The following is an 11,784-nucleotide window of genomic DNA, read 5'->3' as shown; positions in this document are numbered from 1 at the left end:
TGTCTCGTCACATACCAAGTCTCTTAAAATATCAGCACAGAGAATTTTTAATTATCAGATTTATACTAGGTTTACAGAAAAGTAATGCATTTGCGTTAGGTGTTGACAACTGTACTGCAGTTACAAGTAATTTTAGAATTCGTGGCACGTGAGTAGAAGAGACATAAAATCGATAAATTACAAAAATTTCGGAAAATAGATAGAAATTGAGGAAAAGTACGTCAAAATACAGGGAAACTAAGTGGAAATGAGGGAGTAGTTGCATGTCTGCTTGGTGCAGCAAAATTCTTGTACGTGGGTTCAGATACCTCTGAGCACTATGGGACTTAACATCTGAGGTCATCAGTCCCCTAGAACTTAGAATTACTTAAACCTAACTAACCTAAGGACATCACACATCCATGATCGAGGCAGGATTCGAACCTGCGACCGTAGCAGTCGCGCGGTTCCAGGCTGAAGCGCCTAGAACCGCTCGGCCATACTGGCCGGCCTTGTACCTGGGAACGAGCTTATGACAGCAAGAGTAATGTGAGAGAAAGTTGATATGGAAGAACTGGGAACCAGGGAATCAGTCATTTTTCGTGGACAGTGATAAGACAGATAGAACAGATTGTTTAACATGGATGACCACCAAATGTAGAGTAATAAATTTATATATGTCGAAACGCAACCCTAATAGTGACCCCAAAGTTACTGGCAACACCTTACAGATTTTGTATAGGTCCTTAGCTAAAAAGCATTTTATTACCAGATGGGAGACTACAACATACAACTACATGTTTGATCCTGTGAAAGACTGTTTAAGTGTTTTAAACCCTAACAAACAGTATTTAGAATGTGCTTCTCTTTACTCTCTACCAATCACAACCATGCAGTGTCAGCTAACAAATAGCTTGAGGAACAGTTGCTGCATGGTTTTTAGCAACATTCTGCTGTATGTCTATTGGGGTAATAGGGATACATGCCAGTTTACTGCTGTCTTTGATGCTTTCCTGGTAAAGAGAACCATCTACTTCTAAACTGATATGAATCTGCATTAAGGGAGAAGGCCGCTGTGGCCGAGCGGCTCTAGGCGCTTCAGTCTGCAACCACGCGGATACTACGGTCGCAGGTTCGAATCCTGCCTCGGGCATGGATGTGTGTGATGTCCTTAGGTTAGTTAGGTTTAGGGGACTGATGACCTCAGATGTTAAGTCTCATAGCGCTTGGAGCCATTTGAACCATTTTTTGCGTTAAGGGATAATAGAAAGTAGATGGAATAATTGATTGTGAGGGGTTGTAATGAGGTATGATTTAATGGAATTCGAAGCACTGTAGAGAGAGGGAGAAGGTGTAGCAGATCATTTACCACAGATTTAACCTTTTTTTCTGTTTTTCTCTCGAGGTACATCGTATACAATTGCGTCTTCTGTTGTGACCTTGAGGGCTATCTACCTTCAATCGTTAATGGCAAATCTGTCCCAACCACAGTCAGCAGAGGATTTCCAACATCTTCATAGACGAAAAACCTATTTCAACAATATCCTCTAGATGAACGAAAATGTATGCGAAGTAATTTCTGTGCCATATCTTGGACATAACTCGAGTCTTCAGTTTCATAACTGCAGTGATTCTAAGTTAATGCAGGGGTTTGCGAGGTACACAATCACTGTGTGTACATTTGCTTCACAAATGTTGTGTGTGTGTGTGTGTGTGGGAGAGACTGTCTTCTGTTTACGAAATTAGTGCAGTATGGTGTATAATTTCACATGTTAAACACCGATACTATGCGTTTGTGGTTATGTTCTATGATCATTTCTCCCTTCCCAGTACATTCTTGGTATCGAATCCAAACACTACAACAATTCTACAGAAATGATAACACAAGTGGTTTACATTAAATGCTTCAAACTCCTTCTGTCTGGAGCTCCCTCATGCATGACTCAAACATTTCTTTTTCTCCCTAATCATCTGTTACATAACCGCAACAATCTCAAATGTGTCAGGCTTGTATCTATTATACACCTATAAGGAATGCTAAATTCCTCACCATGCTGTCATCTAGAAAGATCCTGTGTAATTGGCCAGGTGATGTGAGTAAAACTGGGATGGAACAGTCTTCGCAGAATGACAGTTACAGAATTGGAATGAGAATACCGGTATATATCACTAGCACCGGTCAGTACAAGTGTGGAACATATGCTATGCTCTTTGCAAAAACAAAACACAGAAGCGTATTGATTACTTGGAAGTCAGCTTGTTCTGTTCCTTCATGAGACATCGAATTTAGTGGGGTATAGTAGCCTACTACTTCTGGTCACTTTCAAATTATGCCAGAGACAGTGTTGAAGGGAGGGTTGGCTGAAGACAGAGGAAGAAGAGTTACAAGATGCATTCAGGACCCTTAGCTGATAGGTTGAATGAAGGGTGGCTAATTTCAGAATGGAGGGCTGAGTGCTACAATTTTGTATCTCCGACTCTATCCCAGGAATGAGAGAATACCTTGTGACTCCGTCCACATAGGGGGAGATTGACAAATCGTCCAGAAATCTTACCAACTTATAAAATGTTTCGGCTAAGGAATGCAGTTTATACATCTCCTCTCTGTTGATGGCTATTTTCTACACCAAGAAACAGTATTTGCATCATTTGATGTAAACTGTGTAAAAGGGTTCGCAATATGTCTAAAAGTCTCACAAAGTAATGGGGGGGGGGGGTTAGCAATGATACAGAAACTGAGAACCATGCTGCAATCTCATTGGCTGATAGCATCACGAGCTCGACGTGATGAGACGTTTTGTTGCCGTTTGGACCTCGATTAGTTGTGTAAAATGTGTTGAAATTACGGAAAACCTCATAAAATTACAAAGACTGATGGAAAATACGGAAAATTGATGAAAATACGACAAAAACGTGGAGGGATGAGGGTACTTACATGATCGCCTAGATGGATGAAAATCATTCCATTCTTCCACCGATTGGACTGGCAACTGATGGTGCATACAATCCGTGCTCTAAGGGTTTAGGTCCTACAGAGTACCCTCTTATTCCACAAGTAGTTATGCACTGTAAGTCATAAAAATGAAAGATGCAATGTCCAAAGATTTGGAGGTCAGGATGACTACCACCTAGGACACCGAAACAGCAATCATATGGGTGCAATATGCAGCACCAATATGAGGAATCAATATTCAGAACCTCTTGGGAAAACGGAACACTGAGGCCTCTGATACCATAGCACTGTGGAAGATGAAATTAAATGTAGAGGTCATCATCTTCAGGCAACCATTTGGAAATGTTCCACAATGTTACAAAATCTTCCAGTTTGAGTATGTTGTGATGTCCTCCACATTTTTGTCAATAAGAAACACCGCCTCTGTCTTTTGTTTCAGCCATCCTCTGTGTTGTGGGAGCAGCATAGTTTACACCATGTGATGTAAACTATGAGAGCCCATGGATCAAAGCTTGTTAATGTCAGTTTAACACCTGACGCAGAACTCGAGAACATGGTAGAAAAACAAAATGTATAGCTGTGTACAAAGCTGCACTCATACAATGCTTGGATCCGTTACAGCAGAAAAACAATGTATCAGACTGCTTATGAAAGAGCAAAGCAGGAAACTTCTCTTGTGGTTAATAGTGTGTGAGATATGGTCCTCCTCTAGTATGAGTGACAAAACTTTACTATGGTTTGTGCAAGTGACTCTGGATGCCATTAGCAAAATGTTTATAGTTCGTAGTTTCGCTCTGTCGGATGTTATAAAAATAATGAGGAGAGAGAGAGAGAGATACTATGCTGTCACTGTAGTCTCTCACACCTCACACTGTCATGTTTCTAATGTAGTGGTTGTAGGACTATGATAAAAGAGATCAGGATGTGTACGCGGTGATATTTATATACCATCATTTTATATCTATAAATGGTAGGAGTTTTGCTTCTGAATTTATTTGTGCAGTCTACGTATACTCTGTATGATTGTAAATTTCCTCCTGTATATTAATGTGCTATTTTGCTCATTCTGATAGTCTATACCTGGTCAGCGATGGGTGGAGGACTAGACAGCCTTCTGATTAATGGAAGATGCTGTCGGAATGTGAAGAAACTTCGAGAGAATTATCAGCTGTAATTTGGCGGAGTACACTTATTACTCACGGAAATCATGTGGATTGAAATGCTACACTTCTTACTCACGGAAATCATGTGGATTCAAATGCTATATATCGAAGACTGGAAGATTCATGAGAATATCCGAGGTCAGAGGTCCCCTGACGAGAGAGGAGTTGAGAGGTGAGGTCTATACGGCTTCTTCTAAGATATTACACCATCTCACATATATCTTGAGAAGTGACTGCAGTGAGAAAATTTGGATCTAATACAAAGATTTTTACCGAGAGAAGAAATTCCATCTTTTCTTTTCTCAATAGATAAGGGACACCTTTCTTCTGTGATGTTTATACATCTAAAAATGGATGGAGTGACATTTTAATAGGTAGATTAAATTTACCTTTATGTCTATATGCTTACTTCGCATGCCATGGTATGGTGTGTGGCGAGTGGTACCCTATTACTAATCATTTCCTTACCTATTTCACTATTAAACAGAGTCAGGGAAAAAGACTGCATCATTCCTCCTTATAAGCGCTTATTTCTTGTATCTTATCTTCGTGGTCCTTGTGCAAAATGTAAGTTTGTGGTGGTACAATCCCTGTGCAGTCATCTTAAATTGTCAGTTCTCAATACTGGTCCTCGAAAAGTACATTGTCTTCTCTCCAGGGATTCCCATTTGAGCTGGTTGGCAAGTATAAACGGACAGCTGGAAGAAAATTACTCACCGTGCAAAGTGACTCACAAGATCAGTTTATTCATTAGCCTATCAATGATGTGCCACCAGGTGGGTAGGAACGAGGACTATAGTACCATGGATATAATTGGGGGGGGGGGTTGGGTTGGTAATCAAGCGTTTTTTCACTGTGGAGAAATCATTCAATGAAATAATAATCTTCCATCTTCACGGAGAGAGATATTCATTGTGATAAAATCAGCTATATTATCGAAGATATACCGTGATAAATGTAATATTTACAACTTCTCTGTACTCTTACCTTAAGAGGCTTCATATGTGATGAAGCATACAGTTAGCTGACTGTCATGAGCAAAAATTAGTTTTAATATTCTAGTCCTGTGATGCAGGACGAAACAGATATTCAGCTGATTAGAACAGACTTTTTGAGCATCTGAGAGAAATACAGTCTGTGCCATACTTTTACAGGATTTTCACAACAAGTAACGATACTTAAGAAGCGCTGTGAAAATGCGTGTACGTCTCGATTTCTCCAGTATTCGCAAACTGTTCGTATAAAAGTGAGAAATTTACATTTCTCAAGATAAATTCCACAACATCTCTGTCACGGATTGGATAAAGTGGAATTTTTTTTACACTGGGAGGTCTATGTCAGGGTGGAATTCGTTAGAACTGTTGTATACATCCAAGCCTCTGCTGCTTGTCTCGCAATGTATGTGGTCAGTGGTCGACTGGAAGTGATAGCTTAAAGAAATGTCGAATCATGATGTCAAATCCCTGATTCATCAATTTATTGTTACAAACAGTGGTGTTGCGAGCACACTCCAGGCTTTACCACATAGAGGATATTGATTTAATTAATTAGTCAATCCGTTTGTTAGAGTGGGGGTAGTGCAAATGGTATAGTTTCAAGACATCCACAGCTGGAGATTTACCAGGTATCCGCTACTTTGTCCAGGGCAAAGGAGGTGTTAGCGTGGATTCCAGAATGTAAGTCAGTAGGGTCGACAGCTTGGTTTGGTAGTCTGAGGTGCAGGTGCTGCAGCCGTAAGTAACCACTTTTGCCACCGCAAACAAGGGATCGCTGCTCCTTCGTGACCCGGCTGCTGGCTGGCCACAAAAAATGCAGCTTCCGCCTGCTGTCACAGGCAGCGGAGCTCACTGGGTGCTCAGTATGCATTGTGTAATTTCAGTATTGATATACAGTCTCTGTACGGCCAATGTGCTAATATCGAGATCTGTGCCGTTAATGGTAAGACATATGGTGGTCCCTTGCACTGCAGTGTGGTGTTATGAGACCGGGTTCATGGTGGCTTCCAGTGGGGCGCGTGTGCTTGCCGCACAGTTGGGTTGGAGTGCTGCGGTGGAGTCCGGCAAATGGCACAGCCCAACGATCGCCGGATGTGTTTAGCGTGATGCTTGAGAGTATAATTACAAGTGGTGAGTGTTTTATGATGGTATTCCTTACCTAATCAGGATATAAAAGTGACGCAGTTGTTGAAGTACTCCACACACTGCAATTAATTTCCTGACAAACATATATACATTAGTCCACACACTGCAATCAGTCTCCCACCAATCAATCAATATTTACAGAAGGGGTTCTATCCGTCAAGGTAAACTGTCTCACACAAAATATGTAGATTTGATTATTCAATCAGTTTTCTAGAGTGGGAGGTGCGTTATTCCAGTAACTGAGGCCTGACCTGAAGCAGCTGGTATGCAACGAAAGAGTACCTAATGTGGCACAATAAGTTAATAAGAGGGGAGGTACCTCAACTGATCTAATTTCCACGATTGTTTTCGATCAGTTTAATTAATTAGTCAATTAATTTGGTATCAAAATTGGTGACATGTAACAGAACGTTAGGTTAATGGGTGACAATAAATGAGTGACTTGAAATCCCCTTCAAAGTTGCACGAATTTGAGAAAGCGCAATCGCGTCGGTGGGGATGGTGGTCAACAAAAGTTCGCATATTGCTTCAGTACAACAATATGGGTTTCCCAGGAACCTTTAGGCGACACTAGAGGGATATTGCACCTTGCTACGTACCTGTATAAACAATGTTTTCGCTTCACGCCGGATTTTACGTGCCTAATTCACGCGTTCAAGTAAGGGTACCTTGAGCATATGTATCCAGATACGGATAACGGCATTAAAAAAAGTAAAAGACTTTTCAGGGTTGTTCGAGATCGGTATCTTAGGAATATGTCATAAAATGTTTAGTCATTTGCTGTGAATAGGCGTCTTCAGATCCGCAGCTCGATTGGTAAATATCTTTTTTTCTGGAGTTTTCTAAGGAACCGCCCGTAAACTAATGGGCCCTTACTGGCCACGGTAGCCCACACCAAATGTGAAAGGAACCAACCGATATTCTCTATTTGCCTAAACAGGAAGAGGTGTGTAATATTCATGCAGCAAGATTACCGTTCTGTTGGGTATACAGATGGTCTTTATCCCAAGGGCTATCCATAACACTTGACCGTACCTTTCTAACACCAATAGAACCCGAAGTACGAGTATGTGGCCCGTAAGAATCACGTTTTGGTGTGTGGCGTTTTGGGGCATATTAGATAGCACATGCTGTCGCATGCTGAACCGATAGTGCTTCCTCCCTAATAATAACTCCATAACACAGCAACGAATTTTGTTTGACACGCAATATGACCGTACTTTCTTTAGTAAGCGTTGGACAGAGGTGGGTTTCGCAACGTGTGTGAGCCGACGCCTCACACGATTGCCTCAGAGTCCACATCAAGCAGGACACCAAAAGGCCAAGGTGTTGTAAATCAGGGCAGAGATTTCGTGTAGCGTCTCGGACGCTATCAACTGTAAATGTGTGCCATGCGTTTCACCCTGAGGTTGCGCCGAAGTGCGCCTTTGTAACTGTGCTAGCGTTGTGACTTCATTACCAGGTGCGATAGCTGTTTCGCTCTTGCTATCAGAACCAGTTTGCAAGGACACCAGCTATTTTTCAAATGTTGAGATACGAATTGCTCTAGACAGAAACTTGAAGACATTCTTCATACGAATGTTACTACGGAGAAAAGCTCTTGAACTTCTTTTCTTTATCGTAGAGAAGGTTTCTCGACTGATTTGATATACGCCTCCATTTCTTGCTTTCTTTCTTAACCTTGACATTTTTCTCCCATGGCACTTGATAATATGTGATACTGGAACATTTGCAGTACTAAATACGTTCAGACATGCCCTGTCCAGTGTGGATTCCTCACTGATCAGACTCCGACAGAAGGCAGTATGTACTGGACTGATGCAGCTTCACTAACTTCTTCAATTTTATGCCATATAACGAGCCCAGGAGGTTTTCATTCTCAAAGAACGTGTCCTTGGCGGCGCTGCTGTGTTATTTGCATATCGCCTTCTTCAAGTGTACCCTTGTATCTTCCTGCTTTGGTATGGGAGTTCAATTTTTTTCTCTACTCTAAGAGAATGTTTTCCTTTCATTGGCTCTGCGACTCATTATGCAGTTTTCCGAGCTGTATAATTAGCGCCCACCTTCTTTTACATTGAATAGTCCCACTACAGGTTTGTTACATTTGATATTCAGCATACCTGAACAGTTTGCTCTGATCTGATTTCATGTCATTAGTCACAATGGCAAATTCATCTTTGAAGTAACGCATAACTCTCTGCCACTAACAGCATTGCTTTAGTTTGAAAGTTTTCTTTCTTGTGTTTGGTGGTACCTTAAGTAAACCAGTTGTTCATATATTGCTTCTCCGTCCCAGGGTCTACAGTTCTTTTAGAGTTCTGTCTATTTGGTCCTCATAAATATCTGAGGGCATTTGACTGTGCCTTTACTTACTCTAATGTCCCCCTACAATTTAGAACACCTTATTTCGCTTACGATGTCAAATGCTTATTTTAGGTTCTGACACTCGTATAATACGAAGGATCCTGGCTGTTCTTAATTATTGTTTATATCGTTAAGCATAGGAACAAATAATCAAGCAACAGATTTTTTATTTTAGTCTGGTTAATGAGTCATAGTGTTCGACGTCAAATTGATGACAGTATAGTTCTCTCCTTCACTTATTAATTATGGTATCATTCACATTTAATAACGATAATGTTATGCGTAATAACATCAAAACGCGATATATTTACAGTCAGCTACACTTACCGGAGGTGCAGTGCCAGTGAAAGTCAGGATCCGACTCTGAGATCTGGTTCGATACAAAGTTTCTTTTTGCAACAATGTTCTTAACAATGTATATTCCGCGAAAGAACAGAGAACTCTGCGCTATGTACTGCAACCTAGAAGAGGGGCACTGTGTAATTTATAAGACATCGGGAGAAACAATGGTAAGTCTGAACGTTGTGTCTGTCCACTGAGGTGGACATGTCCTAACACAGAACTTAACAGCTCTGGGATCTGGAGACTAGCTACTCCAGCAGCTTTGAGTGACGTCAAAGAAATATTCCAAAAAATTACCAACCGAGGAGTGCCTAGGTTGATGACACAAGCCAACTTCAATTTTTTTAAGCAGGGGAGATTTACTCTAATATGTGAGTGGAAGGGAACTTCACAGTAATTATAAATGTATAATTAGCGCAATTATTTTACAAACTGTGAATTTTCAATGTAAGCAGGCATAACTCCAATGATTATGCATTAAATGTTACATAACGTAGATAATCTATGGATAGATTTTAACAGGATTTAGGTTTTCAGAGAGTACCTTAATTTTCAGGAAGGATGTGTTTCCAATAGTGTTTTTGAAATTTCAAGAAAATTTTTAGTTTAGAAGAGGAATTCTATTTTTAGTCCGAAAGATGATTTTTAGAGCCATAGAGTACTTTTGCTTTCTAGGAGTATTTTTAATTTATGGGTACTGTTAATTTCACAAGATTATTTAAAACTTTTCAAGAGGATTTCAATTTTCAACAGGTGTTTAGTGTTACATGGATCTATTTTAGGGTCATGAAGAGTTTGGCTTTCAAGAGAACTTCCAACTCTAGGGAGCATTATACTTTTGCAAAATGTCTCAGTTTTGCTCAGTATTGCGTAGTTCTTCGACAGGTGACTTTCCTGTGCACCTTATTATACCTTATTTCTTCTGCTGCTGGGAGAGAGAGGGGGGGGGGGGAGGCATCATGAACAAATGCTTCAGTTATTGATGTTAGTCTGATGGAGCTATCTGGAATACAATCTATTACTGCATGTCGATTTTTCTTGAGTCTAATACCTCATCTGTGGGAATCAACACGAATATTAGAAGCAAAAATTATATGAAACCAGACTGCCATCTTTATAGACGATATCCAAAAGGACATTCATAAGAGGGCCAATTTATATCGTGTTCTTGCTTTTCGGGGAGGCTGTGATAACATCGCACTATCGGTTGGTGAGTAAGGCACCGGCTGACAGCACATTCGATCAGACATGCAACTAGCTGGCCGCGGTGGACGAGCGGTTCTAGGCGCTTCAGTCCGGAACCACGCGACTGCTACGGTCGCAGGTTCGAATCCTGCCTCGGGGATGGATGTGTGTGATGTCCTTATGTTAGTTAGGTTTAAGTAGTTCTAAGTTCTAGGGGACTGATGACCTCAGATGTTAAGTCCCATAGTGCTCAGAGCCATTTGAACCAGACATGTAACTGAATAGAGTTAGTTAGTTAATTATATTCTTTATACATCAGTTTACTGGCTACGTGTATATAATGTATTTCTGTGTGTCGCTGCATGCTAAGCTTACACAGATTACTAAATAGTGCAGTGACAGAAATGAAAATTTTAGATACTTTTCATGTTACAAGTGAAACACTAATTTAGCAGCGAAATGAACACATGGTGCTAATGATTAATGAAATAATCAAGTGTAGTGTATTAGTTGTCAAGATGAAAAGTTTTCATATTAGATGTAATATTTTCTATGGCTCTTGTCAGACATTTTACGTTATTGGGTAAATTATCAAAAAAATTTATGGGTGTTTACTGAACTTCTTTCTGATCCGCTCACAGTTTCAGTAATGTGTGATGGTCATTTCTTCTTTTAGTGTTCTAGCTGTGGACTTGATAACCTTCTCAAATTGAAATCTATTATTTGAAGGTACAATTAGAATGCCTTCCTCCTAGAAGAGGCGAGTACAAAATTATTGTGGCTGAATATCATCCACTTTTCTCATTGATCGCTTTTACGCGGTCAGTACTTTCGTCTAATGCCGTGAATTACCCCATAAAAATGCACTGTAAGAGATTAGGTAGAAAATGTGAAAAATATGTTGAGATGATTTGTTTGTTTCCAAAACTAGCAACTACGTGAAGAGCTGTTTGAAAAGCTCAGAAACATGTTTCTTCCCTGAATCACGCAAGGAAAATGCTGGGATGGTTGCTATGAAAAGGATAAAGTCGATTTTCTTTCTTCAGTCCGTACTCGTGCCCCGTTTGCAATGACCTTATTGTCCACATGTACTAAACATTAACTTGCTTTCCTTTCTTCCTTCTTCCAGTTTAAATTTTCATCAACACGTAAACCAAATATTTGGAGCATGCTACCCTAATCATTGGCTCCTTTTGTCTGTTAGTGTTAATAGATTATTGTACAGAGCTGTTCATTTTCAGAGAATTGTTTATTAATTTATTATAATTCGATGGTCATATACTTTCTCAACATATCGTTGGGTCTATTTTCTGTAGCAAAATTAATTTAACAGGGGAAAATAATGTATAAAGTATTTCAACTCACTTAATATGCACTTAATAGGCCATTAACTGTGGTCACTGGAATCGTAATTTTCCATCCTGTATGAATCGGCTGCTGGATTTTAAATTAACTTATTAAATGTGTACTCTCTTTTTGTATATACTGGACGTAATGTCACGTCCTCTCCATGTGCATGGAAGGTGCCAGGGACGAATCTCTGGTTTATAACCGACGCCATCAAGGAGTTCAAGGGGGAGAAAGTACCGTCTTTCTGGGAACCAAAACTCCAGTTGAGGCAAGACACAAGTCTCAAGAATACAAGTGTATATCCACT

This window comes from Schistocerca nitens, chromosome 2 (assembly GCF_023898315.1).
Source record: "Schistocerca nitens isolate TAMUIC-IGC-003100 chromosome 2, iqSchNite1.1, whole genome shotgun sequence".
Lineage (NCBI taxonomy): Eukaryota > Metazoa > Arthropoda > Insecta > Orthoptera > Acrididae > Schistocerca > Schistocerca nitens.
Note: the sequence above shows the minus strand (reverse complement) of the source record.